Below are 22,822 nucleotides of genomic sequence, written 5' to 3' on the forward strand. Positions count from 1 at the left end.
TCTGTCAAAAATGATGTCGGGTGGTGGGGCCTTAGGGCCAGCCGATGTCAAAACATCGCGCAAGGTTTTGAGGTTACTCAGCTTTTGACCTAGCCGCAAGCTATAACCGCAGGGAGGGCTAGGATGCTGTCAACGCTTGTTCACAGACATCTTTGGTTGGAACAGTCTCCCCTTGAGGAGAGAAGGCTTTCCCTCCTCAGGGCTCCCCTCTCTGCAGAGGGACTTTTGGTCTTTCCGCAGGAGCGCAGGCGGTATTTGACCTATGCCCCACACCGCCTCAGAGCGCGCAGCCAGAGGTGAGGGCGTGGCCTCGCCAGCGGCTGTGGCGAGGCCCCCGACCAGCGGCTATGTTTCCCCCGCCTGAGGTACCCTGGGCACAAAGACAACAGGTGATCACAAGGCCGACAGCCTTGGCGGCCGAGGGATCGGCTACATTAGATGAGCACGCCCTAAAAAACCGTCGCCGTCTAGCTGTGTCTAGCACGCTCTCCGGTCACTCCCCCCCCCCCCAACACCAGCGGGATACAGGCTCTGATTTGTTCCCTTTGGCTGCGGGCCACGTGCCTTCACTAAAGCGCAAGCGGCCCCACGTTTCGCTTCTCATGGGGACAGGGGCTGACACCCAGTTGCTGTCATAATCACAACACGGGCATACTTCACTCCCCCTCCTTTTCCCCTCACGTTCTCCACACGCTCCTCTTCATCCCCCTCTCCATCCACTACACACTCCTCCTCATCCTCTCCTTCTCCATCCACCCCTCCATTTACCCTTATACGACCAGCATCACTTAACTTCACGCCACTTAGCCCGGCTGCACTCCATCCCCCTAATTCACACGCGGTCAGGCACCTCACTCTTCACCCTATCCTCCCCTGATGAGGTGCCTACTTCTACTCCTCGACGCTGACCAGAAGTCGTCGTGGTATTAGATACCACTACCCAGGACCGCCGTCCCTGCCTGGACGTTTCCTGTCCCCGAAGAGGAACACTTGCTCACCCGCTGCAGCCCAGCAGCCCCCAAGACAAGAACAAGGACCACTTGCTCGCTCGCTGCCGCCACGGCAGCCACAAGACAGAACATAACCCCGTTCTATCCCCCCCAATTCCTGTGTTGCTCATTTTATTAAAACCCTTGAAAACGCTCCTATCTCCTCTCCTGTATATTCAGCAATTGGGCTGTGTTCCAAACCACAATCTCACAGTTGCTAGCTAGGCCTGGGTCTGTCTGTGAGAATGCTGTGCTGTCAAGCGGCTCCCACGCCACACGTTCTGCGTCTGTGTTTGGTGAGCCTGGTGTTGTGTCTGTCGACGGAAAAGGTTGTCAGCGGGGGAACTCCAGGCCCAGGAGGTCGCAGCGTGAGTTCCCCCAGCCCCGCCCTCGCCAGGCCGGGTATCATGTTAGTGCCTCCCCCGACCGGAAGACCGGCGGTGGTCAGTCAGGCACGCGTGGTTTGGGTGGTAGTAATATCACTGCAGGGCTACGGTGTGTAGGAACCCACCCTATCGGGCAGTGTGGGGACCGCACGCCTTGCATGTCCAGCTGCAGAGCAGGCTATCCTCTGCAATCCATACCAGGGAGATGTTCAGTGGGGGAGCTTATGTCACCAAGTGTGATGGCTGCTCTCCCCGTATCAGACCGGCCCTTTCTGTCGGGGTCCCCCCTTGGGTGCGATTGCCTCGTTGGTAGTGTCAGGGTGCGATATCTCGGCTCCGCGAGACGCCCTGCTCGCGTGGTTGGCGAGTCCAGGGTTGGCAACGCACAGCGGGTGGGACCGGGCCTCCTATCTACAGTTCCTGGCGGACCAGCGCCAGTTGGCGGCGGGTGCGCTTTGGGATTATCATCACGTATGGCTACAGCAGTGCCATATGTCGAGGTGGATGGGGAGAACGCTGAGACGGGGGCTTGTGTGGATACATTTTAAAATACTACTCATCACATTTAAAGCCCTCAACAACCTTGCCCCTCCCTACCTGTCCGACCTCCTCCACCGTCACACGCCCACCCGTCGCCTTAGGTCTGCAGATGCCAACCTCCTGACACCTCCCACGACCAGGCTCCGGACCTGGGGCGACAGGGCCTTTGCTGCTGCTGCCCCCTCCCTCTGGAATGCCCTCCCCAGCCATATCCGTGATGCAAACACCCTGACATCTTTTAAATCAGCCCTCAAAACTCACCTTTTCAATCTTGCTTTTGACCTCTAATTCTGTCTGTGTTATTTTATTTTTGTCATGTATTATTTTTGTTCTGTTTTTTGTTTTGCCATAGTTTGTCTCTCCTGCCCATGTAAAGCGTCTTTGAGCACCTGGAAAAGCGCTATATAAAATAGATGTATTATTATTATTATTATTATTATTATTATTATTGTGTTGCAGTTTGCACAACCCCACCCTCCGTTTTTGGGTTTGGTACAGGTGGCCGACGAGATCCAATCTCTGTAGGCGAAGCAGGCCGTCGTTGTGGTCCCATGAGAGTACGCGGTGAGCGGCGTTTCCTCCCGGTATTCTATGGTGCCCGAGAAATCGGGGGGGGGGGGTGTCAGACCCATACTGGACCTGTCCCATGGAAGGTTCAGAATGTTGACCGTCCCCCACCTGTTAGGCGCTGTCAGGTGGGGGACTGGTTCACCTCCATAGACCTGTAGGATGCGTATTCGCATCCCGATCTTCCATCCTAGGGCATACCTACGCTTCCTTTGCAGGGCTTAGCGTACGGGTACCAGAGGCTGCCGTTCGGCTACTCTCTGGCTCCCCGCATCTTCACCAAGTGCGTGGAGACCGCGCTGGAGTATTTTTTTTCCCGTTTGGAAATGGACCCGGTGTGAGATAAGTGGAAGCGGCTGAAGGTTCCCATGTCAGTACTGGGGTCCCCGTGGGCAGTAGGCTGTCACACGTCACGGTCTTCACCGACGCCTCCCTCTTGGGATGGGGGGGCGTGTCTGGCCAACACAGTAGGGGGCAGCTGGCAAGACCATGCTGCCCGGTCTGTGCTACATTCAATGTGTTGGAATTGAAGGCAGTCCTTCTGGTCCTCAAACGGCTCGGTCACCTTGTGGTGGGCAAGCATGTTTTGATCAGGATGGACAACACGACATCAGTGTCGTATATTGACAGACAGGGAGGAGTGCGCTCCCCCCGTCTGCACCGGGCGGCAGTCTGGCTATGGGCGTTCTCCATCTGCGCAGCCTGAGGGCTCTCCACATCCCCGTTAGGGAGAATGTGGGTGCAGATGTGATGTCACGGGCGGTCCTCACCCTGACGAGTGGGGACTACGTCCAGACATAGTCGGACAGGTCTGGGACCGATTCCGTGGCCGCCCGGGATTCTGTACGCATTCCTAATCCAGTCTTCGTGCCAAAGAATATCCGGAGCTCTTTTCGCTCCAGGGATATTGTGGTTCAGGCGTTTTCAACCGCCTCCTCACGCTAGTGAGTTGGAGGCGGGCCTTCACCTGTCGTGTCCTGTCCGTGCACTGGGGGTTTACCTTCAGTCGGACTCGGGATCTCGGGGCTTCCGTTCAACTGTTTGTTTGTTACGGTGGCCCTCGCGCGGGTGAGGCGCTGTCCAAGCAGCACCTGTCACATTGGTTGTGCGAGGGCGTTGTCCTTTGCTACACGTTGGCTGGACAGGTCCCCCCTCGGGCTGCTGCCCTGTTAGGGGGGGCCTTGGTGGAGGACATCTGTGCTGCAGCCTCCTTGGTCCTCCCCGGGTCCCTTCGTTAAGTTTTACCTCGTGGACATGACTGGGGGTTCTGGTAACACTTTATAATAACACTCTGTTATAAGACATGTATAAGGTATTTGTAGATAATGAACTAATCATGAACAAACCATTTATATACATTAATAAATTATTATTAAATAATGTATAACTATTTGTATAACATTTACAAATGATTTATACATTATTTATAACTCATTATCAACATTGTTTTGTACTTGATTTGTTCATCATTAAATAATGGTATTTCATGTGTAGTAACACATTTGTAGATGCTTTGAAAAATGTATATGAAAAAATTACTATACCTCCATTTATTTGTTCATGTTCAACAAATGATTTATAAAACATTCTTAAAAGATCTATAAATCAGGGGAGCTCCAGTAGCTCACCACGTACCGCGAGTGCTATTTCAGCGCCGTGGACAACCGCGCTCGCGCGGATCTGGGGCTGAGCGCGTTCGAATCCCGGACGGCAGCCGTGCCTTTCCCAGAGTGTCTACCCCCCCATCTGAACCCTTTCAGCCTGCTTCTGTCGGTCGAACTTGACCAAGTATGAATGAGAAGAAAAAGCGATAAACGCTAAAAGAACCAGGTGACTGGTCAAAGTAAAAAAAAAAAAAAAAAATCTATAAATCATTTGCAGATGTTATTGTGTGCCCTAATCTAAAGTGAAGACTATTCATCATTAACAAATGTCTAATAATTTGTTTATTATTTGTGGAGTTTTTCATCACCTGTTACAAATGTTGTAGACAGCTTTTGGATCCATCCTTCTTTGTGACATCAAACAGTGACAGAATTAGGACTATAGATAAATGCAATTTTATTAACACAAACAAAGCAGCAACCAATAAACATTGTTTATAGTAAAAATAAAAATAGTCTCTTTAGACACGCCATATAAATGTAACCTGGGGGACAGATTGTGGAAGAGATGCCATCGATTGCTGACTTGGGAGACTAGAAGTTTATTATTTCTTGTTACCTTATCTGATAGAAAGACAGAGAGACAGACAGATGAATTCTGAACCAAATCTGTCACAGTTGGTTTTTCTGTCACATTTTGCAGCCAGACTCTGCACAGCCACCCATCACATCCCCTCAGGCTCTAATCAATGAATCCACTTTGGGAGAGGGAGATGAATATCAGAGAGAAAACAAAGGTCTCTTGCTCCTTTCCTCCAGGCGAAGCCAATGTCATACTGCAAATTAGAAATCAGACAATGATCAAATATAAGAATTACAGACACAAGCTTCTTTTGGGATGAATATGAATGAGAATAACAGACACAAACTTAATTTGGAATGAATACGAATGATAATTACGGACACAAACTTAATTTGGAATGAATATGAATGAGAATTAGACACAAACTTCATTTGGAATGATTATGAGAATTAAAGACACAAGCTTCATTTGTGAGAATTAGCTTAATTTGGAATTCATTTCTGTGAATTTCTCCATAATTTTCTTGGAAGAGCTTGACGTGTGGCCAGTATTAGTAAGCCCTCCACTATCCCTAATCAACTCCAACCCACACATCAGGGAAAAGATTTGTTTTTGCTTGAATCTTATTTGACACTTCACACACAGCTCAACACAAATTAATGGAAGCGGATATGGACCACAAGCCTAAGCCTAGCTTAAAGCTCTAGTTAGAGGTGTTTTTGCTAGGCTAGGATAGCTTCTCTGTATCCGCTTCCATCCATTTGTGCTAAGCTAGGCTAGCTTGTACAGCAGGGGTGTTTTTAGGGTTAGAAAACATTGGGGGCTTCAGCCCGGGGGGGGGGGGGGGGGAACACCCCCCCCCCCCTTTTTTTTTTTAACACAGAAATACGCAATTTTAGAGTAATTAGAGATGAATACTGAATAACTAGAATCATTAGAGGTTCTCAAAGTGAGGTCCAGGTCCATGAGAGGGATCTGGGCAGTCCCCATAGAAAATCCAAAGTTAACAGGACCAAATCATCCGTTTTTTATTTATTTATTTAACCTTTATTTAGCCAGATAAAACATTGATTGATTGTGTGTATGTATGTACAGTATATATATATATATATATATATATATATATATATATATATATATATATATATATATATATATAATATATACTGTACATACATACACACATATACACCAATAACAAAATAAAAACACAGTTAAGAATCATATACATAAGCAAATAAACAAACAAACAAACATATGCACAGCCTATGTACAAAAGAAATAAACAGTTAATCTCTAGTCTTTACAGTTTTCTCCAATTGCATAAACACTCAAATCAAAAGTATTACACAATTATCAAAACCTTACACTCAAGGAGCAAAATATAGGCCCAGATTTGCACCCCTACAATGTCAGCCTCACACTTTTTGCAAAACAATACACACAGTGATTTGCAAAACACTAAACACACTTGCATTACATTTGACACAGAATGTCAAATTACCACACATATGAGCCAATTGGTTAAACACAGCCATCAGATGCACAAACACACCATTGCTTAATTGTAGATACACCAATCAGGTTTAAGCACTATAAAAATGCAGCAGGTGAGTTCACCTGTCTTCAACCAAAATGGAAGGAGAGTGAAGTACTGTACACAGAGAATGTGAAAATATACAATACATTCACCAAACACTACACAAGACAACCAATGATGCAGACTGATGAAAATATACATTTTCTCCCATTTTCCCAAATCAGTCAACATGGAGAATCACAACAAAAAATGATCTTGCCAGATCCAGCTAGGCAAAGAGATAATGTCTAGTATTTTCTGTTTACATTTTTACTGTAATTTTAACCTGTACTGGATACAGTATTTTATGTTTGTCTGATATTTGCTGAGCTTACAGTGTTATGCACATAGTAGCATGAAAACTGGGACATGTATTGTTGTGATTCTCCATGTTGAAATGTTGACTGATTTGGTTATATGGAGAGAACATTTATATTTTCATCAGTCTGCATCATTGATTTGGGTATATGGAGAGAAAATGTTATTTTTTTCATCAGTCTGCATCATTGATTTGGGTATATGTAGATAAATAATTTATATTTTCATCAGTCTACAGCAGGGGTCAGCAACCTTTTTGACATGGAGTGCCTGGTTGAAATATAGTTGTAACTAGTGTGCCTCAACAATATTCCATGCATCGTAATTTTTTTTTCTAATAATCAGGTATTTTTAATGATAATTTTTACATTATTACATCATTATTGTTATTATTATTAACAATATTATTATGATGGTTGTATCAACCCTAAATCTGAGTTGGGGGGGGGGGTGAATGCAATGCAGACAAACAGCTGCATACAGTGCGACCATTTCACTCACATTTGCCCATTCATTTGTGGACACATCACACACAAGTACACAACCACATTATTTCAACCTAATAAAACTATGTTTATTGTCATTGTTTTAAGAACACAAATACTCACATTTTGAGTAAAAAAAATGGCTTTTAACATGTGCAATGTTCAATGAAATAATAGAAAAATTAATAATAAAATGTCACAATGGTGACCTTAATAATGTTTTTGTTATAAGGCTCTGCAAATGTTACTGAATGATGTAGCAATGTATTTCCAGCTAAATTGAAATAAACAAATAAAGGGTCTCAATTAAATATGTGTAGTGTCACATGACACAGCACACAGATCAGAACACAGATCAGCACACAGGACACCTCAGAAGAACACAGCTTCATCTAACGAGGCGTCGCAAGGTTTAACTGAGGCTAACATGATGGCACACACAAAGCACACCCTCCTCCTCCTCCTCCAATCTCTCCACCAGATCTCTCTCTCTCTCTCTCAGCTATAGAGAGAGAGAGAGAGAGAGAGAGACATGACGCAAGGTTCAGCACCACACACAGTGGACAGCTCCCCTAGCCCTACACATACGCATGCATAATAATAATATATGCGCGATTGTGCGTATGCTCTATTATGCGTAGAGCCCTGCATATGCACGTTCAAGTTAACAAGCAAACCGATGTATAGGAAAATAAACAGCAGCCTACCTGTCGCGACAGTGAGATCCCTGGCCCTGTTTTGCCTGGCTGAGCTCCGTTATTTGGGGGGTGTAATTAGTCACTTTAAGCTGGCTGCTGGACACATGCTTCGGAGTGGTCGGTTGTCAATCGACTCCGGGATGTTTTCTGACATTTCATTGATGCGTCGCTCGACACTTCGAGCTGACACTGGGATATCTTTTATCCTTGCTTTTATTTTCTCTTTATTTGGCAAGCCTTCAAACAAAACATCTGAGGTACAGATAAAAGCCTCCTTAATATACTCGCCATCCGTGAATGGCTTTCCACGTTTTGCAATGCAATGAGCAATGCGAAAGCTTGCTTCAGTTGCGTGGTTTTGAGCACGCGTGAACACTTTGAGGGTGCTGGCTTGCTTCCCATACCTGGCGACGGCACGTTTAATAGATTCTGCCTTATCCGCCTGATCCTTGAAACTTGTTTTATGCTTAGTCTCGAAATGGCGTTTCACAGATGACGTTTGGCAAACTACATTTTCCAAACAGAAAGAACACATAGCACGGTCCTTCTGAAGGTCCACAAACCCGTAATCGTCTGTCCACGAGGGCTGGAATGTCCGAATTTGCTTTGATTTCTTAGCGGGGTTGCCATCATGACACTGCACAGAATGCAACCTCACTGTGTGTTACCTGGCGCGACTGCTGCGGGAGGCCGGCGGGAGGCCGGCTACAGCGGAGCACATGGGAACAGCTGATTGCTGTCATAATATAGGGGTGTGCAGAACAGTCGACTTACAAAAAAGAACCTGTGGGAGGATTTCAACAAGAGATATGCGACAACAGTGCAAAACATGTCACTATAATATTTCAAAGCGAAGTAAAAAAATAAATAAAAAAGAATAATAATAATAATTTTTTATTTTTTTATTTTTATGCTGCCCCCCCCCCGCGTGCCTATGGAAATGGTCCCGCGTGCCTAAGCAGGCACACGTGCCTAGGGTTGCCGACCCCTGGTCTACAGCATTGGTCTTGTGTAGTGTTTGGTGAATTTATTGTATATTTGCACATTCTCTGCGTACTTCACTTACAGTACTCTAATCACTGAGAAGTAGAATTGCTAAATGTGTTTTAGGTTAAGCACAGCAGTGTGTGTAACTGGTTCAAACAGTGGTTCAAACATATGGTAACAAAATGTAGTTTTTATAAATTAGTGTATGGTTTTGACAAGTGTTTAATTTAGCAAAGGATCTAAGTTGTTCTGATAATTGTGTGTGTGGTTGTGCTAATTGTGTGTTTTGAAACACCGGGCCCCGTTTTCAAAATCATGCTTAGGCAATCGAAAAAAAACTGTATTGTGTGTTTCATTGTATACATATGTTTCAGTCTTCTCATTAAAAAAAATCGATTTTTGGGTATTTTCCTGCCTTTGGTCCGCTTTGCATTCACATCTCAAATGAACCGCAGCAGGGTTCACTTGCAAGAGTGAATGAGCTTTCACACCACCCCAAACCAACCGGACTATCCGAGGAAATGAAGCAGGGTTCGATTAAAGCTTATTATAGGACACTGGACATGGGTATGGATGGCTCCAGGTGCTGCTGCGTTAAAGTGCACATCTTCAATATCTGTACTATTTAAAAGCACAGTGCAGGACACACTCAAAGGTTATTGCACCTCAGAGATGGCAGTGGACATGTATGACAGGACAAAGGCCATATGTAATGGCCTTTGGATTGAGGAACATACTACCAGCCAAAGGAGGAAGCAGAAAAGGATGGACGAGTATGTAGTTGAGTCATCTTGTGGCACAAGCTCAGACCTCAGCTCAGGAGATCAGCTGAGACAGAGACTGTTCTATCCAGTCGTCGACAGAATGCTGCAAGAGCTTGAGAGCAGGTTCTCATGAGTTGGATAACAACTTATGAGAGGCATACAGGCATGTTATCCAGCCTCAGACCAGTTTCTCTCAGTGGAATTGCTGCAACCCCTCGCCACACATTACAATATCCAACTATTGCCAGAGGAGATCACAGTTGCAAAGTGTTTCCTGGTCAGGACAGGCAGAGATGCAGTCCCTACTATCCAAAGTGTCTTTTCCCTCCTGGATGATAATAATAATAATAATAATAATAATAATAATAATAATAATAATAATAATAATAATAATAATAATAATAATAATAATAATAATAATAATAATAATAATGCATTTGATTTATAGGGCGCCTTTCAGGACACTAAAAAAAAGTCCACAAATCGGTGAATGAAAAAATTATAGGATCAAATGAAAACTACTTACTAAAAATGGATGTTTAAAAGTACTAAAAACCAACAAAAAATACCAAACATTAACAAACATTCAGCACAGACAATGGGGATGGTGACATTAAAAAAAAAATAAGTAAAAAAGTAAAAATAAAAAAATGTAAATATTTTTTATTTAATTTTTTTAGATCCGGGGCTAGGAGAACTGCTGCAGTCAGGCAAGCAATACCGGAGTATCATGGCAAGCACAGAGAGACTCGGAAGAAGCTTCTATCCTCAGGCCATCAGAATGCTAAATGACAATAACACTATGTAAAAACCATCAAATGCACTCACAGCACACACACCCACACGCACACACTCACTTTAAACAAACAACTCACTGCAGCACCCACTTTACCCACTTTAGACACCTAAACACACTTTATATTTATTGGTAAAGAATTTGCACTACAACCCATACCTCATTACACCTTACTGTAAATTGTACCTAAATTGTACCTCATCCCATTTCTGCATTGTACTGTATAGTATATAGTATATTGTATTGTAACTCAGTTACTTTTCTACTCTGCATTGTACATTGTATATATGTATATATTGAACACTTTGTCTACGTACTTGACTTCTATTTTATACTTACTATACTTATTTTATACTTATCTATTTTTATCTAGCACAATCTCTGGAGCAAAACAGAAAGAAACATTTTATATAAAAGTATTCTGTAGTTCTGTATGACAACTAATAAAGAAACTTGAAACTTGATGAAGATAGGTGGCATCGAGCCACTGGATGCCGGGAAATAACGTGGACTGTGGACAAATCCAAAGCAATTCAGTAATTTATCAGCTTTCTTATATCATTCATATCAGACCTATTATGCTCACTAAGTCAGGTCTCTGATGGCAGATCAGCTATAATGTTATTTGGTGATAAAGAAAATAAATGTTTAAACTGACATATTAGGCTCCTTTGTAGTATATACATTTTATGCTCAGCAGGGAGCAGATAAAAGGAGAATGGAGCACTGACATTTCTGTTTGCCATCTCAGCCTTTCTGTCAAACCTCCTTATCGTGGTAACAGCTACCTGAGACCACCAGGAGCTAACCTGCTGCAGCCAGATAAAGAAAGGTCTTCCTGTTTGCCTGTGTGGCCCTTACTCAGGGTCCTTCCCTGCCTCCCAGAGACCTTTGATCTGGGATTACATAAGAAGTGCTGAGCAACTTCCGGTATGGTGAGCAGGGCGTAAGACGTGCTTTCCCTCTCTCCCTCATGTTTTTTTAAATTCCACGTTTTAAGACTCCAAACCTTCATAGTTCTTTTTTATATACAAGTATCGATACAGCTAACTAACTATTTGGCTTCACAAAGATGACATCCAAGACTCCAAAACCAAAACGGGCCGATGTTCAGAGAGAAGAGGAAACGGATGATGCTGTTAGCAAGGCCTGGCTAGCTACCCTGCTTGAAAACCACAAAGAGGCTATCACTTCCGAGTTTAGAAAAGCCATTACCACTCTGGAAAATAAACTTGACCAAATTAACTCGGACGTGGCCGACAACAGACAGCGGGTCAAGTCCCTGGAGGAGAATGCGGAATCTGTAAGCGAGAGAATGGCGTCGCTGGAGGCTACATGTGCCGAACTGAGTGCTAGCCATGCTAGGCTAAAGGCTAAAGCTGAGGACCTCGAGGCTCGAGGGCGGCGGACCAACCTCCGGATCATTGGACTACCAGAACAAATTGAGGGCCCAAGACCAACATCCTTCTTCGCCACCCTTTTATCCCAGGTTTTTGGGGCAGAAACCCTCCCTACCCCTCCGGAATTGGACCGCGCACACAGGTCGCTAGAAGCTAAGCCAAAGCAGGGTGAAAGGCCTAGGCCTGTTATCGTCAGGTTCCATAATTATCAAACCAAAGAACGGGTGATCCGGGAGGCCAGAAAGAGAAGGGCAGAGATGCTGTACAACGGTCAACAAATTGCTTTCTATGAGGATTATACCCCGGCTGTGTTGGAACAGCGAGCACCGTACCGCGAGGTGATGGCACAACTTTACAAACGAGGGCTGAGGCCTAGTCTTCATTACCCAGCCAAACTGATGATTATGGAGGAGAACGGGGACAGATTACGCTTGATGACTGTTGGTGATGCTGAAAGGTACCTCAAGGCTAAGCTAGCCTAGCGTGGACAGCTATCTAACGAGTACCTAGGGGTAAGCTAACCTGGCGCCGGCAGCAATGAACAAGGAATGTAGAATGCGATTATAGACATTGGTAACACCAATTGGTAGACCTGACACTTACGCTTCATGGGGAGATGCTATTGACATTAATCGGACTGGCTTTTGAAACAGAACTTTATGCTTCCCAAATAGCCGACGCTGATTCTATTTACACTTATTTCTAATTTTTTTTTTATTCTTTATTAGCTCTTCTTTTACATGTGTCTCTCTCTCATTCAAATTGTAGACGTTCAATCTGTTTAGAGGCTGCAAGATAAATAGACTGGGCCAGTTTGACTAGATAATGAAGGTTCTATGTATATGTTTCAGGAGTACTCAATGCGCGGATTGAAATGTACAAAGACTGGGCCTAAATTTATTAGACCATTTACCTAGGTCTAACAGATACCTCGGGGCCAAGTGAAACCAACACCAACAGCAATAGACATAATTACGACATATTAAATGTGCAGCTGAACTTGTAGACTTTGGTTGGATTACATTGCCCAGTCACAATAGAGTGGCCACCTATACCTCAGAAGGGTAATATTATTATGTCAATCAGAGTGATTCCTTTAAAGGGAACCTCATGCCACTCAGGTTGCTATAACCATGACCTTGTGACTAATTGCATGCCGTTTTCTTCTGCTTCCTATTAATTAATTTAATTGCCTTTTAATCTTTTTTTATATATATATATAATTATCTTTTTTTCTTAACTTAATTTGCCCTTTCTTTTTGTATGGATTTATATACATATGATTCTCTATGCAAAGTGAGCATACTCAAGGTGCACATGCTCCTCTTGCTGTTTGAGGGTCTCAATACAAACAAGCCGGATAGTATTTACTGGGTAGTGGGGGTTTTGTATGCATGTTTCAGGAAATACTCAGGGTACTGACTGAACCAACTCAAGTTGTACACGCTTCTTTTTACTGTCTGAAGGTACAGGTCTCTAACACTGCCGAATGTAGCTAACCACACTACCTTTCTATACATATTTTAGGTACATATTGATGGCCCTGAGTAGACCAGGTGGCTAACTATGCCCAGCTGCGTGACACGATGGTTCCATTCAAGCCATTCCTCAGCCCACGTTGTGTGTTCCGATGGTCCCCCGCTCTGGAGGAGGCCTTCCAGACGTCCAAGCAGGCCATAATTGGGGCCATCCGTGAGGGCGTGGAGATCTACGACATGCAGAAGCGTACCTGCCTCCGCCCTGACTGGTCCAAGCTTGGCATTGGCTACTTCCTGCTCCAGCAGCACTGTCACTGTGCCTCGGGCATACCGGACTGCTGTTCAGGAGGATGGAGGATCACCCTCGCAGGGTCGCGTTTCCTGTCCCCTGCGGAGCAGCGTTATGCGGCTGTCGAAGGAGAGGCCCTGGCCGTGGCCTGGGGTCTGGAACAGACGCGGTACTTCACACAGGGGTCCGACAACCTCGTCGTGGTCACCGACCACAAGCCGCTGGTGAAGATCTTTGACGACCGCATGCTGGATGAGATTACGAACTTGCGTCTATTTAGACTCAAGCAGCGCACCCTCCCGTGGCGCTTTGACATTGTGCATCTGCCTGGCAAGAGCAACTATGCCGCTGACGCCACTTCAAGGCACCCTTCCCCCTCGGGCTCGACGAACGGCATCTCACTGTGGCTGCCGAGCGAGCCTGACTCCGTGGAATCAGCACTCATGGCCTCCATCCGTGACGATGCACGAGAGCTCGGTGCCGTCTCTTGGCCCCTCCTCGCACGAGAGACAGCGGCTGACGAGGGCCTTGGCCACCTCCTCCGCCTCATCGAGCAGGAGGGTGGAATTGACGTCAACGACCCTGCCCTGGCGAGCCTGTCATCGGTCTGTGAGTCCGTCTACGCACAGGACGGCGTCCTGGTCTATCAGGACCGCGTCGTGGTTCCACCATCCCTCTGTGAGAGAGTCCTTCGGCATCTCCACGCCGCCCACCAGGGGACTTCAGCGATGGGGCAGCATGCCCGAGCGATAGTCTACTGGCCCGGGATGTCAGGGGACATTCAAGCCACCAGGGACGGGTGTGCAGAGTGCAGACTGCAACCGCAATGCTCCGTCACAAGCGGCTACACCACCCCTGCCATCATCACCCCCATCCACTCCGTTCGAGGCGGTGTTTGCGGACTTCTTCGACTATGGGGGCCGCCACTACCTAGTTGTTGGGGACCGGCTCTCGGGCTGGGTAGAGGTCCTGAGCTCTACGTCTGGTACTGCCCTGGCAGGCTCAGCGGGCCTGGTCCAACACCTCCGTTCGTTCTTCGCCACCTTCGGCGTACCGGAGGAGCTCTCAAGCGACGGCGGTCCGGAATTCAAGGCGAGCCACACTGAGGACTTCCTCCGCCTATGGCACGTCAAGCACCGTATATCCTCCGTCAGCTTTCCACAGTCGAACGGGAGGGCAGAAGTGGCGGTGAAGACTGCTAAGCGCCTCCTGATGTCCAACACCGGCCCGTCGGGCAGCCTTGATCAGGACCGCTTCCTGCGCGCGATGCTGCAGTTGAGAAACACACCTGACCCCGACTGCAACCTCTCGCCAGCGCAGATCATCTTCGGCCGCCCCCTTCGGGGCTTGCTCTCCTTCGTGAACCGCCTCGAGAAGTTCTCGAACCCGCATATCCGCCTGCTGTGGCGCGAGGCATGGGCGGCAAAGGAGGACGCCCTTCGGACCCGTATGTCCCATACCACCGAGTCTCTGGGGACTCACTCAAGACCGCTCCGCCCGTTGGCACTCAGCGAGAGAGTATTCCTCCAGAACCAGCAGGGCCCGAGCCCTCACAAATGGGACAGGTCAGGGGTGGTGGTGGAGTCACTGGGCCACGACCAGTATCGGGTCAGGGTCGACGGTTTGGGACGCCTGACATTGCGCAACCGGCGTTTCCTCCGTGCCTACACACCGGCCACACCCTGTGCCCATCAGCAGTCGGCTGCGCCGTCGCCACCACCTACTGCCATGGGACGTCTGCCCCCACCCGTTGTCCCCACCCCGGCCCCCACCCGTCAGCCCCCGCCCGCGATGCCCCAGGGGTTTACTCAGCAGCCGGCTGATGGGCCCCGCGACTCGGCTATGGGCGCCTTCCCTACGGCGCCTGCTGATCTGACCTCACCGTTCCTGCCGGTGCCTTCCTGGGCATGCCGCTCCCGGTGCCACGGTCGCCACCGACACGGCCCCTGCCTACTCGGCCGGGCCGCGTGAGGAGGCCGCCTGCACGTTACGAGCCCGAGTCCGGCAGCTGGATACAGGATTTAGACCGTTAATCTATTCCAACCCTTAGCTTTCCGGTCTGGGGGGGATGAAGAGTTTATCGCCGGCCACTAGGGGGCAGCGTCTTACCAGCACCCAACCGGACATGCCTTGATCTGCGCTGTTATTGCTGAGCGGCCATCTTAGTTCTCATTCCCTCACTCGCCTGCGGCAGAGACGTTTCGTTCACTCATTCATGTGAGATGCTTATTGCACTATTGCTGTTCATACATATTATATATATTATATTATATGCATTATACAGATATATATATTTATGTGTTACCATAGTGTTATTATGTATTCATGTTACACATTGTCAGCTGAGTGTGTTGTCTTGTCTGTTTCAGAGTGTCTTCATCTTTGTCTGTTATTAAATACTGAAACTGACATTGAGGAGTGTGTTTCTTCATAATCCATAATCCAAAATCCCAACTTTGAAACATGTCAAATGTCCACTCGCGTTGAATGCAACTACTTTATCTTCTGCAACTTGAACACAGTTGCGTCATTGCCTTGTGTTGCCATGTCACCACGCGAGAGTCACCTGTTGCGATAAACCCGTATTTTAAGTATGACTCCTGTTTATTAAAATAAGCTTTATAGGTCGTAGGCTCCTCTTCTGGCTCATCAGTTGGTATTTCCCCGTTGCAAAGAAGCTATCCAAAGACGTTTGTTTTGTTTTTTTTAACACATTTTTGCAAACGTTCGCTCGCATGATCGCATCCCAAACGCGGAAGTGAACGTGAAATTCCATTGGTTCTCCCAGTCCATGTGACCATTTCTAGCATTTCAATTGGCTATAGTGACAGACATAGATATGATGAAGACCTGAGCTCAGAGATGGAACAAGCAGCCGATGTGGTCCAAGTGCGCGCGCGTCACCGTTTATTATCATGTAACATTGTTTTTGGATGGTAAAAACGTGGGGGGGACAATAACTCCATTCTGAAACCATGCGGGGGACATTTCCCGGGGACCCCCCCATAGTTACGCCCCTGGCTATAACTATATTCCATATTATAGCTATGGATGCAATACTATGGCCCATTTGACATAGAGTATCTATCGTTCAAGATGTGAAAAAGAAAATAAATTTCCATCCATACATTCCCGTTTTATGCCGTGGTGAATATAAGTATGGTTTTAGAGCGGTTTAGGGTAATTCGTGGAAGGCTAGTAATAGCCTGCGACGTATATTATACTTAATCACTTGAACGTGCTGTATCCAACCAACTTACTGCTTATCTCTTACAGAATGACCTCCTAGACCCTAATCAGTCTGGCTTCCGGACTGGCCACTCCACAGAAACGGCCCTCATTGCGGTCACAGAGGCACTTCACTTAGCAAAAGCGAAAGGCCTCTCCTCTGTCCTGATTCTCCTAGATCTATCTGCAGCCTTCGACACAGTCAACGATCAGATCCTCCTCGCAGCTCTTGCAGGAATGGGAGTGGCTGGCTCTGCGCTGACATGCTGACATCATACCTCAATGACCGCTCCTACCAAGTGTCATGGAGAGGGACCCTGTCGGCCACCCGCCCCCTACGGACGGGTGTCCCCCAGGGCTCGGTCCTAGGACCCCTTCTCTTCTCCCTCTACACTAAATCACTGGGTAACATTATCACGTCTCATGGCTTCTCGTATCATTGTTATGCCGATGATACTCAACTCTTCCTCTCCTTCCCTCCCTCAGATATCCACGTCTCTGAGCGGATCTCGGCCTGTCTGTCCGACATCTCCGCCTGGATGACGACCAACCACCTCAAACTGAACCTAAGCAAAACAGAATTGCTCCACCTGCCGGCCAAATCCTCCCCTCTGACCGACATTTCCATCACAGTCGAGAATGCAGCTGTGACCGCCTCCCCGACCGCCAAGAACCTTGGTGTTGTCCTCGACGACCAGTTGAACTTCTCTGCTCACATCGCAGCGACAACCAGAACCTGCAGATTCCTCCTGAGCAACGTCAGAAGGATCCGCCCCTTCCTGACAAAAGAAGCCACCCAACTCCTCGTCCAATCAACAGTCATCTCCCGCCTCGACTACTGCAACGCACTGCTCGCTGGCCTCCCGGCCACTGCCACCAAGCCTCTTCAACTCATTTAGAACGCAGCGGCCCGCCTGATCTCAAACCTACCGAAGTCGGCCCATGTCACCCCACTTCTTAGGGACCTGCACTGGCTCCCTATTGCTGCACGTATCCGCTTCAAGGCCCTCGACCTAGCATACCGTGCGGCAAAGGGAACCGCTCCCGCCTACCTCCGGTCAATGGTCTCTAACTACACACCCTCAAGACCCCTACGCTCTGCATCTTCTGGCCGCCTCAGACCTACTCCTATCCAAGCCCCGGGAGGGTCATCAAAGAGATGCCGCCTATTCTCAGTCCTTGCCCCACAATGGTGGAATGAACTACCCACCCCAGTTAGGACAGCCGAAACCCGTCCAATCTTCCGCCGTCGACTTAAGACGCACTTCTTCAACCATTATCTGAAATAATAAAAAAATTATTAAAAATAAAAAAAACTGTAACCCTAACTAACCTTACTGTCATGCACTTGTCCTAATAAACTAACCTACACTGTAACACGCAACACTTTGATGAACATTGTTACTCAGCTGATAGAGTTGTACCCTTCCTGATGACTTGTCATACAGAACTTGTAAGTCGCTTTGGATAAAAGCGTCAGCTAAATGACTAAATGTAAATGTAAATGTAATCCATTGGCATTCCATCCCTATCAGTGGCGGCCGGTGCATTCTTCTCCATGAGGGGCACTATACCAAACATTTTGCAAACATGTACCACGCATTGGTGAATATTTAAGTAGGTACAACTATCACCATTGCCATCAATCAATATATGATCACAGTCAGTCAAATGCAGCCACGCTTCCAATATGCCCTACACAAACACGCACATCTCTCTCTCTCTCTCTCTCTCTCTCTCTCTCTCTCTCTCTCTCTCTCTCTCTCTCTGTATCTCTCTATTCCCTATTCCCCCCCCCCCTCTCTCTCTCTCTCTCTCTGATCCATGCAAAAATAATCACTTATGTATATCTTGTCCTTTTTAACAAGTTACCATTCATTGTCCGGGTCATTATGGGCCCCCCGTGGCGAAATTAATTAGTTCAACAACAACACACAGCATCGCTCTAACAGGGAGAGAGAGAGAGAGAGAGAGATATCGCAACTCTCACTTGTTAAGTTGAAACGCACCACTGTCCAGCAGGCAGAAGGGCTTGATAAAGTATATCCACTGTCCAGACTGTGTTGATGTCCATCCATGTCCACTGCATCCAGCTAGCCATATAGCTTCTTGTTAGCCAAGTTAGGCACCACAAGTACTGTGACGAGCTGTGTCTTTGCCCATTTCCGCGTCGAACAGCCTGCAAACTACCTGGCGTTCTATCGCCATGCTCTAAGACAAACTCTAACCTTAACCAACTTCAAAAGAGTGCCTAAGCTTAACCGTCGAAAGAACTTGCCGTCATGCTCTAAGACAAACTCTAACCTTAACCAACTTCGAAGAGTGCCTAAGCCTAACTGGTCGGCCAATCAGAGAGCGTCTCCGAGAAATGCGGCTACGGAAAGTATAGACCAGACCTGGGCATTGTACGGCCCGCGGGATGATTCTGACTGGCCCGCGAAAGATTACATGATATTAAAAAAAGAATAAAAATGTTATATATTTTTTTTATTTTTTTTTTACCTTTTTCTTTTCATGTCAACGCTCACACGCACAATATACGCTTACCTAGGATTTTACTTGATTCAACAACAAAGCAGTCGGGGCAAGCCGAAAACGGTGGAAAGTGTGATTATTTGAAGTTTGGATTTCTTTTTTCACAACTGAGGTAGGTAGATTCAATTTTTAGAGACTAAAGTACAGAAAAAAGGTACCATTGGGTACCGGTATCAATTCACAGGTACCGGTACCGTATCGGTTCAAATGTGAACGCCCATCCCTACTGAACACACAACTGCAGGGCAAGGGCATTCTTGCTCATGAAATGCATAGCCATGTGAAAGCCTTCATGACAAAGTTGCAATTAATTTCAAGGCAACTAGGCAGCAACAATCTCAAACACATGAAAACCCTGAAAGAAGTCAAACCATCAGCTGATCACCGGCACAGGTACTCATCCATGTTGGGAGCACTGCATGATGAATTTTCAAGGCGTTTTCAAGATTTCAAAAAGGTTGAGGATGAAATGCAGCTGGTTTCCTCTCCCTTTACCTGCAGTGTTGATAGTGCACCCACTGATGTTCAGCTTGAACTCATTGACCTGCAGTCTGATTCACTACTGAAAGAGCACTTTAAGTCAGCATCACTGCTAGAGTTCTACTCTCAAGGAGGAGAACTTTCCAAACATGAGGAGACATGCTCAGAAGATGTTGGTTCTCTTTGGATCCACCTATATGTGAACAGACATTCTCAGTCATGACGTTTACCAAGTCCAGGTACAGATCCTCTCTCACTGATGAACATCTGGCAGCTGTGCTTCGCATCTCCACCTCAGACATGCAACCTGACTTTGATGGACTTGTTAAAGCTCAACAGAGACTGGATTTCTCATACTGAATGAAAAAAAAAAGAGCTGAAGAACACTAAAATGTGGAAATATAACAAGTGAAATGGGACACTTGATATTTTTTTTTCTTTTTTTTGCACAGTTCTGAAAACATTAAATGTTTAATATAGGCATGTAAAGTAAAAAAGGCTACTGGGACACTTTTCTTTACACAGTTCAGTGACATGTCTTGTTTATTTTGGCTATAAGATGATGTGATGTCTTTAGAAAGCTAAGAAAATCCTTGTTTCAATAGTATATGAAACTCAAAATAATAACTTTATTTGTATAGCACTTTTTCATACATGCCCTTTGTTATTAATGTTTCACATTTTGTTTATCATTTTGGAAATAAATTCTATTTGAATAAATGATATTTTTGAAAGCTAACCTCACCTTTTAATTGCCAAATAATAACATACACTCTTACCTGGGGTCAAAACAATGCCATTTACTGCTTTTTATATAGAAATAAAATGTATATTATGCATAATTGAGTTTGGAATTTTGGCCCGGCCCTCCAACATATTTTCAGTTGCTCATTCGGCCCCCCCGGGAAAAATAATTGCCCACCCCTGGTATAGACGCTGCTTGCTTAGATGATCTAGATCGCTTGAAAACACGCCCGGCTTCCATCATATTACATCATATTTCAAAGCACAGTGCGTTACGCACTGATAGGCGAAATTTATTTGCTTGAACTATTTCATTGGCTGCGAGGATACAGCGATGAAACCAGTGCACGCCCTGCCGTGCGCGATACGAGTCGCCCGGCCTGAGAGGTATAGTTACTAGTGACTTCCTGTGAATGAAAAACAATTATTTATATTTGATATATTATATCGGAAACACAAACATACTTAAAATTAGTAAATATTATTCATTTTAAACATGTTTATTTTATTTCTAGGGCTCTAAAATAAAAAATACAAATAAAAAATGTTCTTCTTCTCCTCTCTCTTTACCAGGGCGGTCGGCACCCCAGCGCCCCTAGTGGAGAAACCGCCACTGATCCCTATACACACGCTACAATAAAAAATTCAAATGCATATGATCAGTATTATGTCCATCATGAATGCATGAAAGGGGGGGGGGGGGCGTTTCTGATTAATTGATTGTCAATAACGGCATTCGTTAGTACAACAACATATGCTGATCAGGGCGATGGCTATGAAAACAAGCACAATCAAGTGTAAATATTTAATTAATATTCCACTGAAGCTGTCCTCTGGTGAGAGCATCATCTCCCCACTCTGGAATGTGCATGTGCTGTGCATTTCTCTAAAGATAATTCTAGAAACATACATTTAGACTTGCCGCAATAGATTGCCTCACATTAATATATCGTATTTAATTAATATCTTACACAGAACCAGAGAAGCATGCAATATATTTGTCTTATTCTCCCTAATCAAAAAGATACACTCTGTCCAAACAGATTCCCAAACCAGGCACTCAGGACTAGAAATACATTGACCTGATGACCTGCATGTTAGTCACAGGTTTGCCTGGTCAGAGCTGGCTTTACACTAGCCGAAAGCCATACTGTATGTTGTTATCTAATAAATCATCCTCCCTATAAGATCAACACTTAAAACTGATAGATAAATCAATTTGTTCCACCCCTTAGGGTCGGTACCGACCACAAAATGACATTATGGTCATAGATCCATATTTTTCAGAGTGATGCAAAAAATTAGCAATTTTATAATCAAACATTTTCAAGTATTAACATCACTAACATGTCACAAAAGCATGTAGAATGTATATTATCATCAATACGTTAGTTTAGCAATAGGTTAAAAGTGTCCTTAGATAGTTTTAAGTTTTCGATTTTCGATCGTCTATTCCAAGCCTGAAACGGAAATGGACATTTTGAACCATGGGAATTGTAGTCTTTTTGCGGCCATTTTGTAGAGGACATGCATAGCTGTCGACCAGCGTTGGAATTTTTCCGAACTACACTTCCTGTCAGAGACTGGGGGGGTTCAAAGTTCAGCGTTCTGAATGAATCATATCAATAATTGTTATGATTCGCGATAATAAGCCACAAAAGGTAACGTTTTTGACAAATATTGAATCGCAGTTAGTTTCTCCTCCCTATTGTTAGCGTGTAGGAACAATTAGATCTGAAATTAGTTTCAAAACGGTTGCACTGTGGGGAAAATAGAAAAGTACACTAGATTACAGTAGATATCATTATCTGTTATGCACGCCTGGTGATACTAAATCCAAATTGAACTCGGGCATTTGAAAGATAATATATGTATATATATATAAATGTGTGAATTGGCTATAATAAGGTAATGTATAAGCATCATATTCTATATTCTATAATAATATTTCAAATTGCATTGGTCCGGATGGGAGAATTCAGTACTGTATCTACAGAACCTTCGGTTTTATCATCTTCCCTTTATTAATTTCCTTAGATTCTTTGTACACATGATCTCAAGAAGGTACTGAACGAGATCAGTGGCAGTTTTTAAAGTTTGGTCATTATTATCATGGTGTTATTCACTGTCAAAGATACAAAGAAAATTCATAATTCATATTCTCCTTTGTTTCATCACAATTTAAGCAAGCCTAGTAATATACACAATATTTCTGACACTGTGAATACATTCCCTGAGGTCCATAGATGTACCTAGATACCAAGAATATGCAAATAGCCCTTGTAGAAGTAGAACAATATTCCATTTACCTAGGTATATATTTTATGCGGATTTTCACATCGTGTGGAACAGGTTAAACCCACAATCCTTTT

The sequence above is a fragment of the Notolepis coatsorum genome (assembly GCF_963971535.1).
Source record: "Notolepis coatsorum genome assembly, chromosome: 11".
NCBI classification, from domain to species: domain Eukaryota; kingdom Metazoa; phylum Chordata; class Actinopteri; order Aulopiformes; family Paralepididae; genus Notolepis; species Notolepis coatsorum.